Below are 17,726 nucleotides of genomic sequence, written 5' to 3'. Positions count from 1 at the left end.
ACAGATGACTGAAATGATGGAGATATTTACTGAAGAAATACAGTAATTATTATTTATTATTATTATTATATTATTAATTATCATGCTAATTCTTCATACTCTAGTACACAGTGTGCTCGAGCTCAAAAGGTCCATGCACCAGACTTGGCAATTTGAAAACAGGTACAGGTGGAGGTACTCAGCATCGTTTAAAAACATTGGCAGCTTACAAGCACTGTGCCACAGATGGAGTACTATTACTGAGCACAGCTCAGTCCTGGAAAAAGTTTAGAATACACCCCAAAATACATAAATTCAGAACTAATTCAATAAAAACTCTCATCCTAATTCAAGGCCTTTGCTCTAATTACAAGAGTACATCCTTAGAAAATGCAGAGGAATTCACAAGAAGGAAAAGATCATACAGACAGAGAATAAAGATTTTAACTTATGTCTCATATAATTTTTAAAATTTCTATTGAGACAGGTCTCAAAGTTTTCAAGTAAAGTGATGCTGCACAATGCTAGGAATAGTATATATTAAGAAAAGTTTGATACGAGTATGCTTCTTTGCTACTGTTTCATTTGTTAAATAATCAAAACTCATTAGGTTTGATAGTATTTAATGAAGAAGTTAAAGTTTAACAAAGTACATGAGAGGAAAGACACAAAACTAAAAAAGATGAAAGGTTACTTATTATAAAGTGGGAGGGGGAGAGGTGGGAGAAGATCTTTTAGCCAGAGCAAGCATCAAAAGTAGCATGCGAGCCTTTGAAAGGAAGGATTCTTATGGCTGGATCATGTGATTTATGTAACAAAGTCAACTAGTTGTATCTTTGTTTCCACACAGCTCAAGTTTTCCATTATGCACTTTGTACAGTATTTTTCAGGGTGAGAAGTCTGATGTTCTGCTAGGACACCAAAAAGCAAAGCTATTAATTTCACAAATTTCTTCATCAGTTCTACATATATGAAAGATGGTAGACAATTATAAGATATGCAGCAGTGACAGTTTCAGAAAGTTTTTGTGAATTTTCCATGTTTGCTGTTTTATAAGTCAGTCATTAGGAGGCAGCAAATGGCTCGGAACCATGAGAGAAAACAAATCTTGTCAGAAATTGGAAGAGAACAGGATACCAGGAACTACGAGTGGAAACAAATTTAGATACAAAAGTGACTTTTAATGTTCTCCAATTCTATCAGATGTCAAGCTGAACCAAAGAAAATACTTTGGAAGCTATTTGTTAAATAATTTGGGATCTCGTCAATGAAGCTGCACTCAAACTTTATGTGGTTGACTTTGGATTCTCGGTGATGTTAAAATACAAGGCACTTATTTTATTCCTTTGGTATGCATTCTAAGTTTCTTTCCCAACCCTGTACACACGTATGTATAAGGAATAAAAAACAAATCATGTCTCAATGTTTCACTCAAAACAAACAGCTTACAATGGAAAATTGACAGTTCTAAATTATTTTTATGATCCAATATTTAAAGCAAAATTTAAAAGCCAATGTGCTTCTACTCATGCCTCATTAAAAATAAGAGTAAGATCTTAGCCACTAACATTCACACCTCTCTTCTTACCATGATACAAGATAAAGCAGGATAAACACAACACATAGGAGTTTTCTTTAAAAGAATATAAAATAATAAGAAGAAACTGGAATTCCTTCTGAGTGCCTACATTTCTGTGAAACACCAGTAACATTTTATACTGTGGAATGAGGAGGCTGTTATTAAGATGCATTTCTAGGCAGAATCAGAACACAGGTGGAGAAATGAGAAGTATTTTGCATTCTAAGTAAGCCTCTAAATACAAAAATATTATAAAATGGGCTATGCTTGCTCAGATCTTTGAATATGACATATAAATCAGTGTTTATTTAATAGGCTGCATTATCTTCAGGATAGAACAATACAGTTATCAGTATCTGCCTAAACAGTTACGGTAAGTAACAGGGAGATAAGAAGAGCTAAATTACATCTGCAATATCTCACATTAATAGATTCATACAGTTGTACAGCATTAATGCTTACAATATAGAATTTGCGATTAATCAAACAGTTTCAGCTTCTCCAGTTAATCTTGAAATACAAATAACAAAAACAAGGCATAAACTTACTGTCTGTCAGGCATCCACGCTGTCCTTCCATCTGAGTCAGTGGGAAATAATTACCACTAGGAAATCTGGTAAGCAGAAATACAACAAAAATAAGTATTAGCATGCCAAAAAAGGGATAAACTCAGCTTTCCTGCAAGTATTTCTCCCCACAGTACTTCACAGGTAATGTTAAAAAAAAAAAAAAAAGAAACCAGAAAAACCCTAAAGTTGAAAAAATATAAACATTTAAAAACACAGTCCAGCAGTGTTCAAGGATCCTTGCCTCTCAAACTTTAAAGCAGCACAGACAAACGCCGAGGTGCCTATAATAGAACAAAAATCCAAGTTCTCAATCACTAGTTACGCAGTATGTGCCAGTAAGGAAGACAATTTCCAAAATAATGATTAATGTATTATCCAGATTTTTTCCTCTCTCTCTTTTTCCCTTCCCATTCAGGTTTTTCTTCTTATAAAATGCACATAGGTTTTTTCTTCCCTGTACCCTGACTCAGGCCTGGCTTTGAAATGCATTTCAATCTCTCAACACAGACTGCTTTCACTGCATTTAGAGTCCTACCAAGGCCCAGCTTTAAAAGCTACTGATTCTTTTTTTCTTTAGCCTTCCTCACAAAGGAAGGGTATTTTGTAAATTACCAGCTCGTTCAGATCAACAAAAGGTACTTTCATAGAAAGCCCCATTTGATTTTGCTCAAATTTGATTACAAGGATGGAGAAAAGGAAAGGAAGTCAAAAAGAAAAACCCCAGATGGCTTTTTCATTCATCTCAGTGAATGAGCTTTATCTGTGCCTTTTGAAACTGTAGCAGTGGAAAAGCATTTCTGTTGGCTTAAAAAACTTGACAAAAATTATTGGTTTGCCATTTCTCATGTAACTGCCATTGGGAACTGGATGAAAAGACTTTTTCATGGGATCGCCTGCTTGGATCAAAATAATGGAGATTAGGTATTTCATTATAAATTACAGTGGGAGATAGAGCAGGCTGTCATATTAATAGCAACCTGCTCATGGCCTTCAATGGTAGCTATTCTACTAGACAAAGGACCAAGGGGGTTGTCTATTGAACTTGTACTTTAGGCCTGATCAATTTTCTATCATCAAGGCAAAAGGTGAGGTGACTAACAAAAGAATTCACACATGACTGACCTCATAAGCCTATAGATAAAACAGCTTAAAGAAACAAAACACATCCTGAAATTATGGGTGATAAACTGTATAGAGGAAAAAAGAAGAAGAGAAATGATAGAAAAAGGGAAAGAAAGAGCATGTGGGCTATAATTCTCCCTCCCTTCTTAGGTGAATGGACATATTAAAAGCTACTTGTTTTCAGCTGCAGATAATTGCAGCATTTGCTTTGCCACGTTTTGCCTGAAATCTTTCTGTGTACTTTTTCTCCAACAGTAACCACAGCATTGTGTTTAACAGAAGTTTCAAGAGCCATAGCCATGCACAGAAAGGATTATACATAACATCATAGGCAGAGAGGTGTCACACAGGCATTACATTTATACCAAAGTTCAGCAATAGATGCCATCATACATATCATTATGCTTTGATATAAAACCTGGCTAATTAAGTGAAAGTTGGGCAACTGAGTTACATAGCAAGAACATCCCACACAGCCAAACTTCTTGGTAGCCTTCTTTCACTAAGACAGCAGTTAATTTCATACAGCATGTAAAAATAGAATGTAAAATGCTCCTAATACGTTTTGGTATCTTTAAAAGTGTATTAGCTGCATTTCTTGTACTGCTTCCTAGGAGATGAAGACCCTTTTCCAGCAGCAGCATTCAACTCCACTGACCAGCTAAAGGCATAAGGGGTGAAAACTTCATTCTCCCAAAGTCAAATATACCTATCAGCATAACACAGGCTGATTTCTGTGAGGATTTGGTCTAACTTGTTATACAGAAACTGAATTATCTGGAACTCATTTATACAAAGAACTGTATAGTCCCTGACACATCTTAACCCTGGTGGACACTTCCCAAAAGACTTCTAAGTGGCCATATTCCTACCCACAATATGTACAAAACTAAGGTAAAATTATAAGATCAGGAAAATATTTGTATTTTAAAGCTACACAACAACCAAGTTGTCAGCATATGCCAACTGTGAGTTATTTAAGAAATTTTCCCTTCAGCCCCAACAGCACAGCGCTGCTGCAGTTTCAAAAATGAAGCTAGGCACTGATTTGTTGCTACAACTAATAGAGCTACCAGTCTGCAGAGCCATGGCTATGTAAAGACACTGAAATAATTCAGGCTGAAAATGTGCAGTTTTTACTGAGGTAGGATCCAGAACCAGCTAGACAAAAAAACAGGAACCTACAAAAGCACAGGGTAGGAACTTTGAGCCACAACTTTGCTGCAGAAGTTGGTGGGCTGCTGAATTTCAGACTAAAACAAATTGAAGTGGTGGGAGGTGAAGAAGGAAAGGTCCATTCATTATTACATAGCAATGCTAAATAATTCATCATAAACACCTTTTCTGAAAGACGGGCAAAACAAGAGCACCACGTGTCAAGCTTTGTCTGTCACGGCAAAAGCTGCAAATCACTTCCATAGCACATTCCTCTGTATGCAGTTAAAATACTTAATATAATATTGAAACTAGTAGAAGCCTTAGTGGCAATGGTATCTTCCCATTAAACCAGAGGTGCACTGATGATTTCTAAGTGATTAGCAATTAATCCCAACTTTATATCCTCTATGTGGTCTCTACTGAGTAGTTACAGAAGAAAGAGCTCCTGTAATCATTGTAGATAGCTGTCTGAAAGCATCAGCTCTGTGCTCAGTTAGGCAAATTGAACATTAATAACTATTAGAAAAAGAATATAGGCTGAACAGAAAGTGCATTTTGTTAAAGCCTCAATACAGTTTGAGCAGGAAAAGCAGAAGGCAATGTACCAAAGGACATATGGGTGCAATTATGCACCTGAGAAGTAATTAAGCAACCACTGCTAGCCACTGAGGCACAAATAGATTTGACCCACAGAACAAAACTCATGTAGGACACAAGTAATTACAAAGCTTATCATGAATTGTCACCTACACCTAGATAAAAGCACCAGCAATTGGTACAAGGAGAATCAGCAGTATTTCAGGTGATTTTAGACTGCAAAACATAGTTGATGCAAAGGTTGGCTTAATTTTTGCTAGCTGCTGAATAGCAAGCCCCAGTAATAACCAGCACTGATAACCCCCAAAACAGTTGTGTAAGAATTTGGGAATAGCTGTTTCACTTTTGAGTGATAGCACATGTTTATCTAAATTAATTTCTCAGGTAAACAAATAAAGTTCAGGAGAACAGAATGCAGTCTGTTCGTATCTACTGACTCCAGGGTAACTGTCATTGCCAAAGCTAATGAAAATAACAGAGAGACAACTTGAAGAAAGGCACGTCCACCTAGGTAGTGTAAATACAGAGTGTGCATTCACAGTGAGCCAAACCAATCAGAACCTCCAGAATAACTTCCTACAGAAGAGCCATAAAAGCTGTTCCCTTCTGAGGGCTTCTTTCTGAGATGTGTTTTGTTTGTTCTCAGCTTCCAAATTGCAAACTAGTTGTTGCATTTTTCTATTACACAGCATCAGTGCTGAAGACCTGGAGAAGAAAAAAGGTATATTATCTCCAAAATCTCCTAAATTCCCTGGTTGGCAAAGACACTTAACAGCACAACAGCTAACTGTCCCATTAGTTCTCAGTGAAACAACTGGATTTAAAAATGAATTTTGTTTTTGAAAGTGCACATCTTCCCCCCCCCCAAATTGCTTTTTGAATGTATTTTCTGAATGTCTTTGCAAGTCATTCTTATAACATACTTGAAGCCCAGCAGTCAGCACAGCACAGCATTTGGCTAAGGCAGCCAAATGAAATGTCTTGTTTCTCAATGAGGCTCATCTTACCAAAAGATCTTGCTTGTGATTCCCTGAAAAATATATACTCCTCAATCTCCAGTTAGAAATTTCTGTTAAAATTCAGGATGCATTTTTGCTAATGTGCAATAACAACAACAACCAAGGGCAGCTGATGTTACAAAAAACCTTAATATATATATATATTTGCCTAAAAATAAGGCAAAGTAGATTAATATATTTTTTTTCTGACCAGTAATGGTAAATAGAGATGTATCTTACAGTTAGGAAGACAGTAACATGCCTAATTCTTAGCCCAGTGTACGACCAAAGTGGCACACAGGCACATGCAGTAAGATCACTCCTCCTATTTGTGCGCTACTTTGTAGTCAATCATCTTTAATTATGCTAGGAAGGAAGAGAGCTAATAAGCACAAGGAGTTTGCCACCTACCATTAACGTTTTAAACCACTGTGGTTGCTATACCCAAGCAGCACAAATAGCATCTGAGGAAAAAATGCTATAGGTCAGAGAAAGTAAAACCACAAGCTTGCTCGTTTTGAGGATTCTGACTGTGTAAAATGCAAAAGTAAAACTAGCGATATCTGTTAAAGAGTCTCAAGTAGAGGAGATTAATTTTTGACACAAGAGAAGCAGAAGAGAATGCCCTGCTAGGAACTCACTCCCATTTGGACAATAAAAGTTTTACTGAAGTGTTTTGGTTCATTTTGGCCGCTACACTGTGGCACGTAAAGCCATTCCCACAGCACTCAGGATTTAGAAGTCAGAGTCCTGAATTTCACCTGCCACCTAAAGGAAGGCAACAGTGTAAAGTACACTCAGCATGAAACCACATTATGAAAAAGACTCCCTCCCTCCCCATCCTCACCCCTAACCTAGCTTTTATTCCATTCTAACTTTCCTACATTTTCCAAATCATTTTAGGTATGGAACATATGGTTCATGCAATACAGATATTTCCGGAAAGACATTCCATTCTAATAGTGGAATTTTAAATCCTTATCTCTTGGATTAAAGAAAAAATAATGAACACCCTACCCCAACAAAGATGGTCAATAATTTTAACGCATTTTTACAAATCAAATTTAAAAAATCAAAATGTATGCAAAAAGATCAGTCACAGATTTGGACAAAAAACAAACAAAACCCACAAAACCCAAAGTGATGTCATTTGGAGAATACGATGTGTCATTAACAACCTGTAAGATACTGAGTTAATAGCCAGAACCTGATTGGTCTGTTTTGACCTAGTGGGGAGTGGGAGCACTGCACGCTTCAGGCCATCTGTGATCGTACACCTACCTCAGTTTCAGGAATTGAAGTCATACATACAAATAAAACTTGAGAAAGTATTAACTACATTCATAACTCCATTACATTTTTTCATTGATGTGTCACTACATGCGAAACTTAAAAGAGAGTCATGAAGTAACCCCAAAACTGAACCTGAGCAAATGGCTAGACTCAAACTTGAATTTACAAGTATCATGAAAAGACAAGAACAAACACAGTGCACATTAAGAAGCAAGATTTTAATAAACTCAGAAGCGGCAAACAAGGTTGCCTGGAACAGACAAGTGGAAAGAAAGAAAAAATAAAAGGCAGAAAAAAGAAATAAGGCAGATCCTTTTTGATGAAAACATAAACTAACAGGATGCTGATTGCCTCAGAGTGAAGAAAGGATTTGGATATTTTAAGGTTTAGCCATCTTGGGTAGAAGTTAATTTCTTACTGATTTCAAATATAAGAGGTAAACATCAGACAGTGGAAACTGTCTAAGCAATAAAAAAACATAGCAAAGGCAGTGCCAGAAAATGGCCAGATAAACTGTGGTACAAATCTCAAGAGACAAAGGATAGAAATAACTTCTACAATTCCAAATAAGAGAAGCACCAAAGAATACTACTGGTTGGTGAGCAGCTTAAAGGTGAGGTACAACACTGACACTGTGCCACGACTTCTGAAGTATTTACTGCTTTATTGACCATTGCTACCAAGAAAATCAATTGTAATTAGCTGGAGTCCACAGCTAAAAACTACAAGCTAAAGGGGTCAGAATCAGGAAGGAACGAGGAGAGAAAAGGTCAGAGAAAATACTTAGGCCAAATAATTTGAAATTGGCTATGCCGATTGGTATTAAACTTGTCCAAAGTCTTCGGGAAATGGATGAGTATTTCAGTTGATACTGATTGAAAGCTGTTAATACTAGAATTATTTCTGGCGACATGATGGATGGATATGGGTAGAAGAGGCTTTTGAAAGAGCAAAAATAATGCTTGTCTTTAAAAGGAGGAGAAAGAAATTGCAGACTGGTTACTCTAAATTTCTTTCACAGTTAAAGTCAACTCGAAGAAAAACAGGAAAAGAGCAAATATGAGCATGGATTCTTTAAAGTCTAATGAAGTAAGACGCATTGTGATGTGGAAAATAGCTGATGTCATATTGCACAGTTTTAGGAAGACTTCTGGCACCATCTCAGGTCTGCCTCTGGTCTGATCAAGGTACATGATCTAAATAGTACTTCTACAAAGTAAATAATGGTAGAAAAAGAATTATATACAGCTGTCAGTGATTCACTGTATACAAGGTAGAAGGCTTGTATCAAGTTCTTGTTCAGCACTGAACACATTACTATTCCTTATTTTCACCATTAAACTGATGACAGCAGAAATACCACTCCCACAAAGTATGCATACAGGTCTAAGCTAGGCAGCTCTGCTGGCAACACTGGGGGACACAATTAGAGTCTGAAAAGGTCTTTGCAGCAATAGTTTGAAAAAGATTAGCTGTGATTCAAGGATATTTCCTTCTCAGAAATAATAAACTGCAGAAATGTAGGTTGAGAGTCAATGTAACAGCTCTGTGCTAACGGATCTAGATCAGAAGCTAAAACGGAATCTACAAAGCTGTTGCATATAAAAGCAAGTCTCATACTGGAGGCCTTATAGACAGAATAAAGCATGCCCTGGATGCCACCTGAAATGATCATTTTGCTGCACTTGCTTTCGATGAGACCCAAAATGGATTTCTGTTGAGGTGTGGATATTACCTGCAGGTTGAAATTCAGGTGAAGAATTTGAAAGAGCAGCAGTCTCAAAAGCAGTATACGAGTAAAGACTGAAATAGTGGAGATTTTTCTAGAAAAGCTTTTTCTTGAAAAACATCATTTTAACAGAACAGAAGTGTGCACTCATGTTAGAGAAATAGAAATTTGTGTTAGACTTGATAAAAGCTTTGCAGAGGTAAATGCAGATATGCAAGGAAAACAGACAATCCCTGTTCAGCTTTAGAAACTAGTTAGAAAAATGCCTGCTAGAAACTATATTTAATGGATTCTACGTTTAGGAGAAATTTAGCATGCTTCCAGATTTCTTTCCACTTGTTCCTTTACCTTAAAATAATAAGGCACAAAAGTAACTGAAAATATAAATACATCAAATTTTGTTACAACTTTTAAATATGTCAGAATTTAAAGTATCTTTTCCTCAAACTTTATAAAACTGGAACACGCTCTGAGGTAAATAGGATCAGTTATGCCCCGTTTTGTCCTCCTTTCAGGGTCACTCGTCCTCAAAGGGATAAATGACAACACTATACCTCTCATCTTAGATCTCTAGGAGTCATCAACCAAACAGGAAACCTCACTGCAATCACCTCCAGATGTATGAAATGAGAATGCTCACATACAGGACTACCGCATTTCATCCAAAAAACCTCACACAAAACAAACAAACAAAAAAAACCAGCACCAAAACCCACACTAAATTACAGTAACCTGTGTAAATAGCCTGAAGAATGTTTTCAACACATGAATATATAATACTTAGACATTTAAACATTTTTAATGCTTCTTTGCTTTAACCCAATGAAACTCTTCTCCCCCTGGATATCCTCTGGTCACATTAGCCCTAAGCCAACAGTACAGTCACATGGTATTTGTTACTGGGCTTCCATGTTCCAGGCTAACACAACTGATTTCCACATTCTGAAAACTCTGGTTTCAATTACCATGACAACAAGAACACATAATTATACACATGCATTGAAAGCAAAACTGGACAAGTAGAAAGCATCCAGAGCATTGTGTGTGTGTGCATGCACGATAAAAATAAAGAAAAAAAAAAGTAAAAAGAGTGGAATATATTTCTTTTAATGCTGTATTTTCACTGAAGACCTTAATAGATAGCAGTAAAAATTAAATGAATATGAATTAAGTGAACATGAATAAGACTATATGATTACCCCACACTTTATTTTATTGCATTTGCCAGCTACTCTCCAGTTATTCGAATCAGAAGTTTACAAAATTGTGTTCAACTTAAAGATTTATTTTTAAGAAACATCTGAAAAAAAACATTCCTCATTTTTGTGAAATATCATGACCTCATCAACTTTGCTGCCAATAATATATGTCAACAGTTGTGAAGGATTGTAACTTGAGTCCCCATGCCCATTCCTTGCTACTTTTATTTGGTATCAACAAATACTTCCGTTACTGTCAGCTTGCAAAGGCTGTGGTGGCTTTTGAGATTAAGAAGAGAAGTCTTTAGGACAGGACAAGACTGAAGTCACCGAACTCATTTAACTAGGACACTGAAGTTGGTAGCTAAGCCAGTTATTAGTTTCAACTACTGAGCAAGGAGCAGAAGTCTATTACCATCCTTCTGAGTAATCAGTCCAATTCATCAAATTATAGCCATGCAATTTCCCCTCTCTGACATTTAATTTCTTGGATGGAGAAAAATTTACTTTGCTGTAAAATACTAAAATGAAATGGAATTATGACTTCTGGACTATAGAACCAGACACTGACCAGTTTTTCTAGAGGGAATATCCGTTTTTTCCCAGGACACAGAACCATTCACCACTGCAAGCTCGGCCTTGCCAGCACATGGGATTTGGCCAGCCAGGATCAGGGCATCAGAAGCTTGTCAGTAAGCTGTACTGGTCACCTGTGTTTGGTAGAAGCCTTGATATTCCTGCTTTCCCAGACTGGTGTATCAAAGGAGCTTGGGCAGATTACAAACTAAAACCAGAAATAGTACTTACCAAGCTGATTTCAAAGGACAGCACTTATATTATTGAACTGATAAGACGATCCACATGCCTTACTTTTAAAATGAATAGAATGAATGTCTTTGAATGTCTTTCAGAACACGATACAGAAGAGGAAATCTCACACAGGCATGAAAACATTAAACACACACCCACAGGGGAAAAAGAAAAGGAAAAAAAAGAATTTGAGTTCATTTAAATGAATGATAGTATCCTCTCTACTGGAGAAAAGGTTTTGTCTGAGATTTTATTTTTTGAGAATCAGAGTGGTAACAAGAGAGAAGTTATTCCTGACTGTAATGACTAAAAATAGGATTAATCCAGTCCTGCCATGACTAAACAAGAGAAAAGACTAGCATTTCACTGACAGCGCATCTGTGACTCTGTACATCCTTAGGGACAATGTAATCCACAGCAAGACACAACAGCTCTCAACAACCCAGAAGGAAATTCTATGTCATGATTTTTCACACTGAAACCAATAGCTCCAGTATCAAGGTAGGGAGGTCTCAACACAGTCCCTGAGTAATGAGAAAGTCAGCGCTGCAGACACTGGGGAACAAGCTATATTTTTTTCATGCAGTAGTCAGGAAATGAGTTATTTCTGTTCTATTTTCACTACACCAACTGTAGCAATACGCTACATTCACCAAATCTGGCGGATAGGCACACATAATCAGGCAAAATATTCAAACTACAAATTAAGTTGTTGAAAGATATTGATAAGCAAAACAAAGGATTGGGAAAGGTTTTGAGCTATTAGAAGGCCAGGAGCTTTTTGAAGAAAGAATAATTTTCAACTATCTTAAACAAAACAAACAAATTAGCACCCTAAAAACTGCAATATTGTTCACTTCTTATGTTAAAGTCCACATCTAAAGGTAGATCCACAAAAATAAATAAAAGTTTTCAGTCTGAGCTCATTAGCATTCATTTCTAATATAACCCATTTTTAGTTTTGTTTGTTTGGTTCTGTAGTATAGTTAACATCAAGATATAAAAATGAAAGCTTAGTTAAGAAAAATAATAACAACACTAAATCTACAGGGTTTCTGGCTAGTGAACTCCATTGAGAATAAGTACTTAGATTACCCTAACAAAGACCAGTCTATTAAAATTATAGTTGTTGAAAAAACAGTATTACAGGAGGCTACCCTTAGCATCTTCAAGCTTCATTCTGAAAGAAGTAACTAAATTTAGTTTCTGTGTATAAAGTTCTGCAAGTAAAGAGCATATAAGGAAATAGAGCTGAAGGCATAGCATGCTCCTCTATACACATATAAATTAATCTATATTAGCTTTATGTAAATATATAAGGATATTTAAAATCTAACATATAATATATTAATAACATATTATGACACATAATATAAAGGCATTTAAAAAAAATCTCACTTCTAAATTCAATCTAGGAATTTGAACAGGACAAACTAGAACTCACAGCATTGCTTTCAACTCCACACAGCAACCTGCAACACAAGGTTTAGCAGCTGCCTCCTCATCTTTGTAGTGTACATCTTACATGAAAGAGCTTTTTCCCATTCCACTGCCACAGGTCTTTCCCCATGTCGTTCAGTACAAACCTTTCTCAGCTGACTTTGGCCACAGAGTCTGAGAAAGAAGTAGCCTAGAGAAGAGCTCCTTTTTGCTTGTCTTCTTCCAACTTTTGTGTTTTTTTTTTTTCTCCATCATATATATTTTTTTGCCTTTATGTTGCTAAATCAGAAATCTGCAATGGAAATTCTGTCCTCAGCAATCCTCTGAATCTTGGGCAATTTATAAAAAGTAAAAAATTAAAGTACTAACATATATTAGGATAGTGTTATTTCTAGCAGAGCTCCAGTCAACACCTGGTCAAATCTAATTTCTCCATCAAGACCACGTTATAATGTATCACTGAAGAATTTCATCATCATAATGAATTTAAAGGCTTTTGCTATTTTATAAGCAGTGACAGAAACAAGTTTGATGTCAGACAAAACAATGAGTTCAACCAGCTTCCTGATTAACAGAGCCCCATTTATGTTCTTCAGGCACTGAGTTAAGTTCTGCTCTTACCAACGGGCTGTAAAGTTTCAGCTACTTCTGTTTCTGCTTTTTTTTTTTTTATTATTTATTTTTATGACTAAGCTTCTGATCTCCAGAAGCTTCCTACATCATAAAAGAAACATCGAGGTGTTCTCCTTGCACACTGAATTCACGGTCAAGAATAGGCAAGTAAGCTGATGAAACTCACTTTTTTTTTTTTAAAGTATTTATAGTAAAACTTTTACAAAGGAAGAAATTGCATGTATAGGTATAATTTATGGTTGGATGTTTCTCACTACAGCACAGAGAAAATAGGTCTTTCAGAGACACGAGAGCATCTTTTTCTCATTTTCCTCTCAATGCCTCCCTCAGCCCACGTGACACTTACTTTATTCCACACGCTTTCTCTCCTTCACATCCACACTTTCAAGTTAGGGATTAGCTTGGGAAAATCCTCCACCTTAAAATTAGTTAACTAGAAATTGGGGCTTACTTTCCTCGGCATCAGTGGAAAGGTGCAGCCAGTGTGAGGTGAGGCCCCTCTGTGAGGTGAGACCGCCTCAGCCCCAGCCGCTCACAAAATGGCCGCCCCACAGGGGTGAGGGGCTGAGGGGCCTGGAGGCACCTCTGGAAAACAGAAAAAAATGCTGCACTCACTTACGAAAAGTGAGAGAAAGCATGTGAGAAACAGCTCTGCCAGTGCCCAGGTCAAGAAGGAAGAGCATGAGGCTCTGGAGCAGAGTAACAGGTAGGGATTGATGCTGCCTGAAAACAGTTCTGAGGTACTTGTGTTGCAAAACATACCTCACATGTGCAAAATAGGAAAGATAAGAATGTTTCTCTAGCGGTTACTGAAATGCAAAATCCATTATTTTCTGCCATCCAAAGTACAGTCCCTGAACGGTTCACAGTAAGTTAAAATAGATCATGAAGAAATGGTGAGACTGTTTGCGACAGACCAGCACGCATCAGAGCAGTGTACCACTCTGTGTTGTACAAGTGTCATCTAGGACAATTAATGCTATTTTAACAAAAATGAGTTATAACTGGGATTATAAAATCTACGTAGTAAGTTGTCTCATTGTTTTTGTTATAAACTGTGGAAAAACATAACCTCAAAGCATGCTCTTTAGCACATGCCTTAGACACACCGCTTTGGAGATGCACCAAGAAAAAAAAATCAAATAAATAGGAAAAATATTCAATTATTTTGCTTGTAGGGCACATGGGAGGTTTTAATAGCTCACACAGATGTTATAAAGAATTTAAGAAAATGCAGGTGTACTTACGCAGCATAAGGCCACTGACACAGAGCAGCTTGAGCCCTGGGCCCTGCTCTCACTTCTCTCTATGAATCATTTCTTACTTTACAGAACATACACACAGATTCACAAAATTATTTAGCCCCTCCCTCAGTCATAAACTCTGTGATCTCAAAGCAGCATTGTAAACCAGGAGTTTAAGCTTCCAAAATGCAAAGAAAATGAGAGAAAATACTTCTTATCTGAATATATTTCCAAAAGCAAAATATATTTTTTGGTACTTGCATGAAGGTATAAACGTGGCCTGTATCCTGTTGTCTAGTTTATCGTATCACTAACAATAAATGAGCAAAAGTTCTTCCTTCTGAATACAGAAGCAGTTTGCCATATGCACTTTATAACAACCCCCTCATTATAGAGAACCTTTTCACCATATGATTGTATATATTAGAACAATTAAATTCAGAATTCTCAGGATTTTCTTTAAATGAGCTGAATGGCTGTGAAAGGTGCTGGACTGACAGCTCTGATAAGTGAGGTCCTCTTTCATCTGCATTAATACAGTACAGAGAATAGCAATGCAACTTTTGTTCACACTCTCCTGGGTATGTAATTTATCCCTGACCTTGAGAAGTACCCGTTTAATCATTAGCCTCTCTGAGGTGATAACAAGAAAGGCAACCATAGTAGTACAAGGCACCTGTTCATTAGGAAGTAGACTGAGAAAGAGCATCAGCTCATCTCAGCACAGAGCACCACACATTAAGAACTCTTCTACATGTGGTTGATCCTCCTCTCTGCAAGTAACACTGGTGTTTTCAGTAATGTATTTTTACACAGTGGCAGGCTCATATTCCCTTTGGCTGAAAGGATGGAAATTAAAACCTTTTGAAAGTTAGGGCAACTAAGAGACCTATGGTAAGAAATATCTGACCATTTAAGCACCTTTTATACATTCACGCTGTCTGCATAAATGGCAGAGAGCTACGTAGTTCTCCCCAGATGCATATTCTTGCTATTTATAAGACTGAAAAGGGTATGATTTTTGTTTTCCTCTTTAGAAGCATATAGCACTCTTTCAGTGTTTGATACAATATTTAAGAAAAAAGATTCTTAACCGAAGTCACCTGTGTTTTGCTGCACAACTGAAAAACAACCAAACTCTAACTTGTTAGAGAAAAACAGAAAAAAGCTGAAAGACTTATGAGCAAGTTGCATGCAAATCTTTTTAACAGATTACTCTATTGTTCAACAACAATGCACAATTTTCATCTTAGATAAACAATTTCAATATTAAGGACAACAGAATCTACATATACTATAAATGGATGTTTAACAAGACATAATGAGTAAGATCCAGTCTTAAAATTCTCATCTGATGCTAACTGTCCTATAGGGAGTAAGCATTAAATATTTCTGTGCACCTTCAACATTTTTACCAAGAGATGAAGAGGCAAAACACTTTCATGCAATAGTGATGAAAATAGAAGAAAAAAGAGAAAAAAAAGAGAAGATAAAGGGAGGCAGAAAACTGTGAAGTTAAATTTAAAAGATATGTATAATCTGGGAGATATTAACATGGTGGTATAAAACATGGTGTCCCCTTATGAAAATATCTTTGTTAAATTAATATTTTAAAGTGAAAGCTTATATAATTTGAATGCGCACATACACAAGAAGCAAAGGTTTTCTGGATGCCATTTTATAATTGTAAGTAAAATTCATACTTTGCAAAACAAAGAGCAGGCAATGCTTGCTCTGGCAATCTTAATGGGATTTTTTATTCCAGTGATTGATATTCAGTGTCTCCTGCAAATTACCAGTGTTGGAATTTCCCTTTTTGAAAGCATGCATTTGATATCTGGACTGCTTTTTTTTTTTTCCCCTCCTTCCTCTCATTTGTGTGTGTGGTTTTCCTTTTAACCCTCACCCCTTTTAATTTAAATAAAACTCTAGAAGGAAAAAAAAAAAAAAGAAACAGAAGATCAGAGGATGTGAAGATGCCATTCTGGGAACTAGCAAGCAGTCTCAACAGTAAAAGAAGCCAAGTGATCTTTCAAGTGGGCTATTACTGTAGTTGTGGGAGCAGAATAATGAAACTGAACAGAATAATTGGCCTAAATATCTGGTTAGAGGGCTGGTACAGAGAAAAGAGCATGAAAGGCTCTACTAAAACCACAGAAAGGTGGGTGTTTCTGCAATCAGCACAGAAAAAAAAAAAAAGCACTGTAGAAGTCGGTAAACTAAAGAAGAGGGGGAGGGGAATCACTGGAAAGAAATCCAAGCAGAGAGGGGGAAAAAAGCCCACCACTTTCAAATCTGAAACTCTGAAGAAAAAGAAAGCACTTGATGGTATCTGCTGACATTCCAGGGATGGCAGTCAGGAAACAGCAGTTGGTAATGCAGCATCAGAAGTGACACACAGTAGGAGATACATGGGTGGCTCCTGAGATATATGTGGGAGCACATCGCTTTTAAAATAGGGACAAAGATACAAATTGGCTGAATAGTCTTATAAAATCAGATATTCCTGAAGACTTCAGCTATCACTGCAATGAGAAAATAAACAACCATCTAAACTGGTCATTTCCACCAGATGAAGACTTAACAAATAGGTTCTACACGGGGCAGTGGGGAGGCCAGCTGCCAGGAACACGCATATTCAAATCAACACTTCATTGCATTAGAAAAAGCTGAAGATTTAAGAACCAGTTTAACCATGCTATCTCTATAAAGGAAAAAATCAAACTACAAATATTTTCCAGCCTTACTACGTACTTCTCAAATTAATTCTGTAAGTCACTATAAGCAAGTCCTAAAACAAATGCATTCTCTTAAAAGTTCTGATGACAGAAACACACAATGCAGTTGATATTCTTACGGTTAATCAATTATGATTATAATAACAGTAGCAGTAGATGATAATTATCATGACAACAAACTCTCAAGAAACTATAGCAAGGCATTTTCTGTGCAATTAGCATTCCAAATTTTAAGTGATATAGCAGAAAATAAGTTGCTTTTCATTGACTGAATTATATTAGAGCTCCTTAAGTAACACACAAATGAAGATTCCCAGTCTTAATAAATGCAAGGAGGATGAGAGTGCTAAGGATCCCAGTACAGATAGATGTTCCTCCCCCTCCCCCCCAAAAAGAAAACAAACAACTACTGTAAGATTTTCTAATGAACCAGTGAAACCTTCAATAACCATAATAATAATTTAAACTTCAAAATGTCCAGACAGACCTCTGAATACTAATCCATATGCTAACTGCTAAATCAAACTAGCTGCTGGAAACTGATTAACAAATAGAATTGTGTTAATATCACCAATATACTGAGAAAGAACAATATATCTAAGTAAAGGTGCAAAATATATTCCAAGACACATTAGTAG

At 36.5% G+C, this 17,726-nt stretch overlaps 1 long non-coding RNA gene across 2 annotated transcripts; it reads right to left on the bottom strand.

Annotated features, from left to right (window-relative positions):
• Nucleotides 1–595: 595 nt before the first annotated feature.
• On the bottom strand, nucleotides 596–16,224 carry LOC149916676 (uncharacterized). 2 transcript variants are annotated; one of them, XR_016469854.1, is made up of 3 exons: nucleotides 13,453–16,224; nucleotides 2,107–2,171; nucleotides 596–890 (listed from the first exon to the last, which is right to left on the bottom strand). It is a non-coding gene; the product is annotated as an uncharacterized LOC149916676 (long non-coding RNA). The 2 variants fall into 2 exon arrangements; XR_016469855.1 differs by having other exon boundaries at nucleotides 596–887.
• Between the last annotated feature and the right edge of the window lie 1,502 nt (nucleotides 16,225–17,726).

The sequence above is a fragment of the Phasianus colchicus genome, chromosome 10, assembly GCF_987193195.1.
Source record: "Phasianus colchicus chromosome 10, bPhaCol1.hap1.1, whole genome shotgun sequence".
NCBI classification, from domain to species: domain Eukaryota; kingdom Metazoa; phylum Chordata; class Aves; order Galliformes; family Phasianidae; genus Phasianus; species Phasianus colchicus.
Note: the sequence above shows the minus strand (reverse complement) of the source record. Positions and strands in the feature narration are given on the sequence as shown.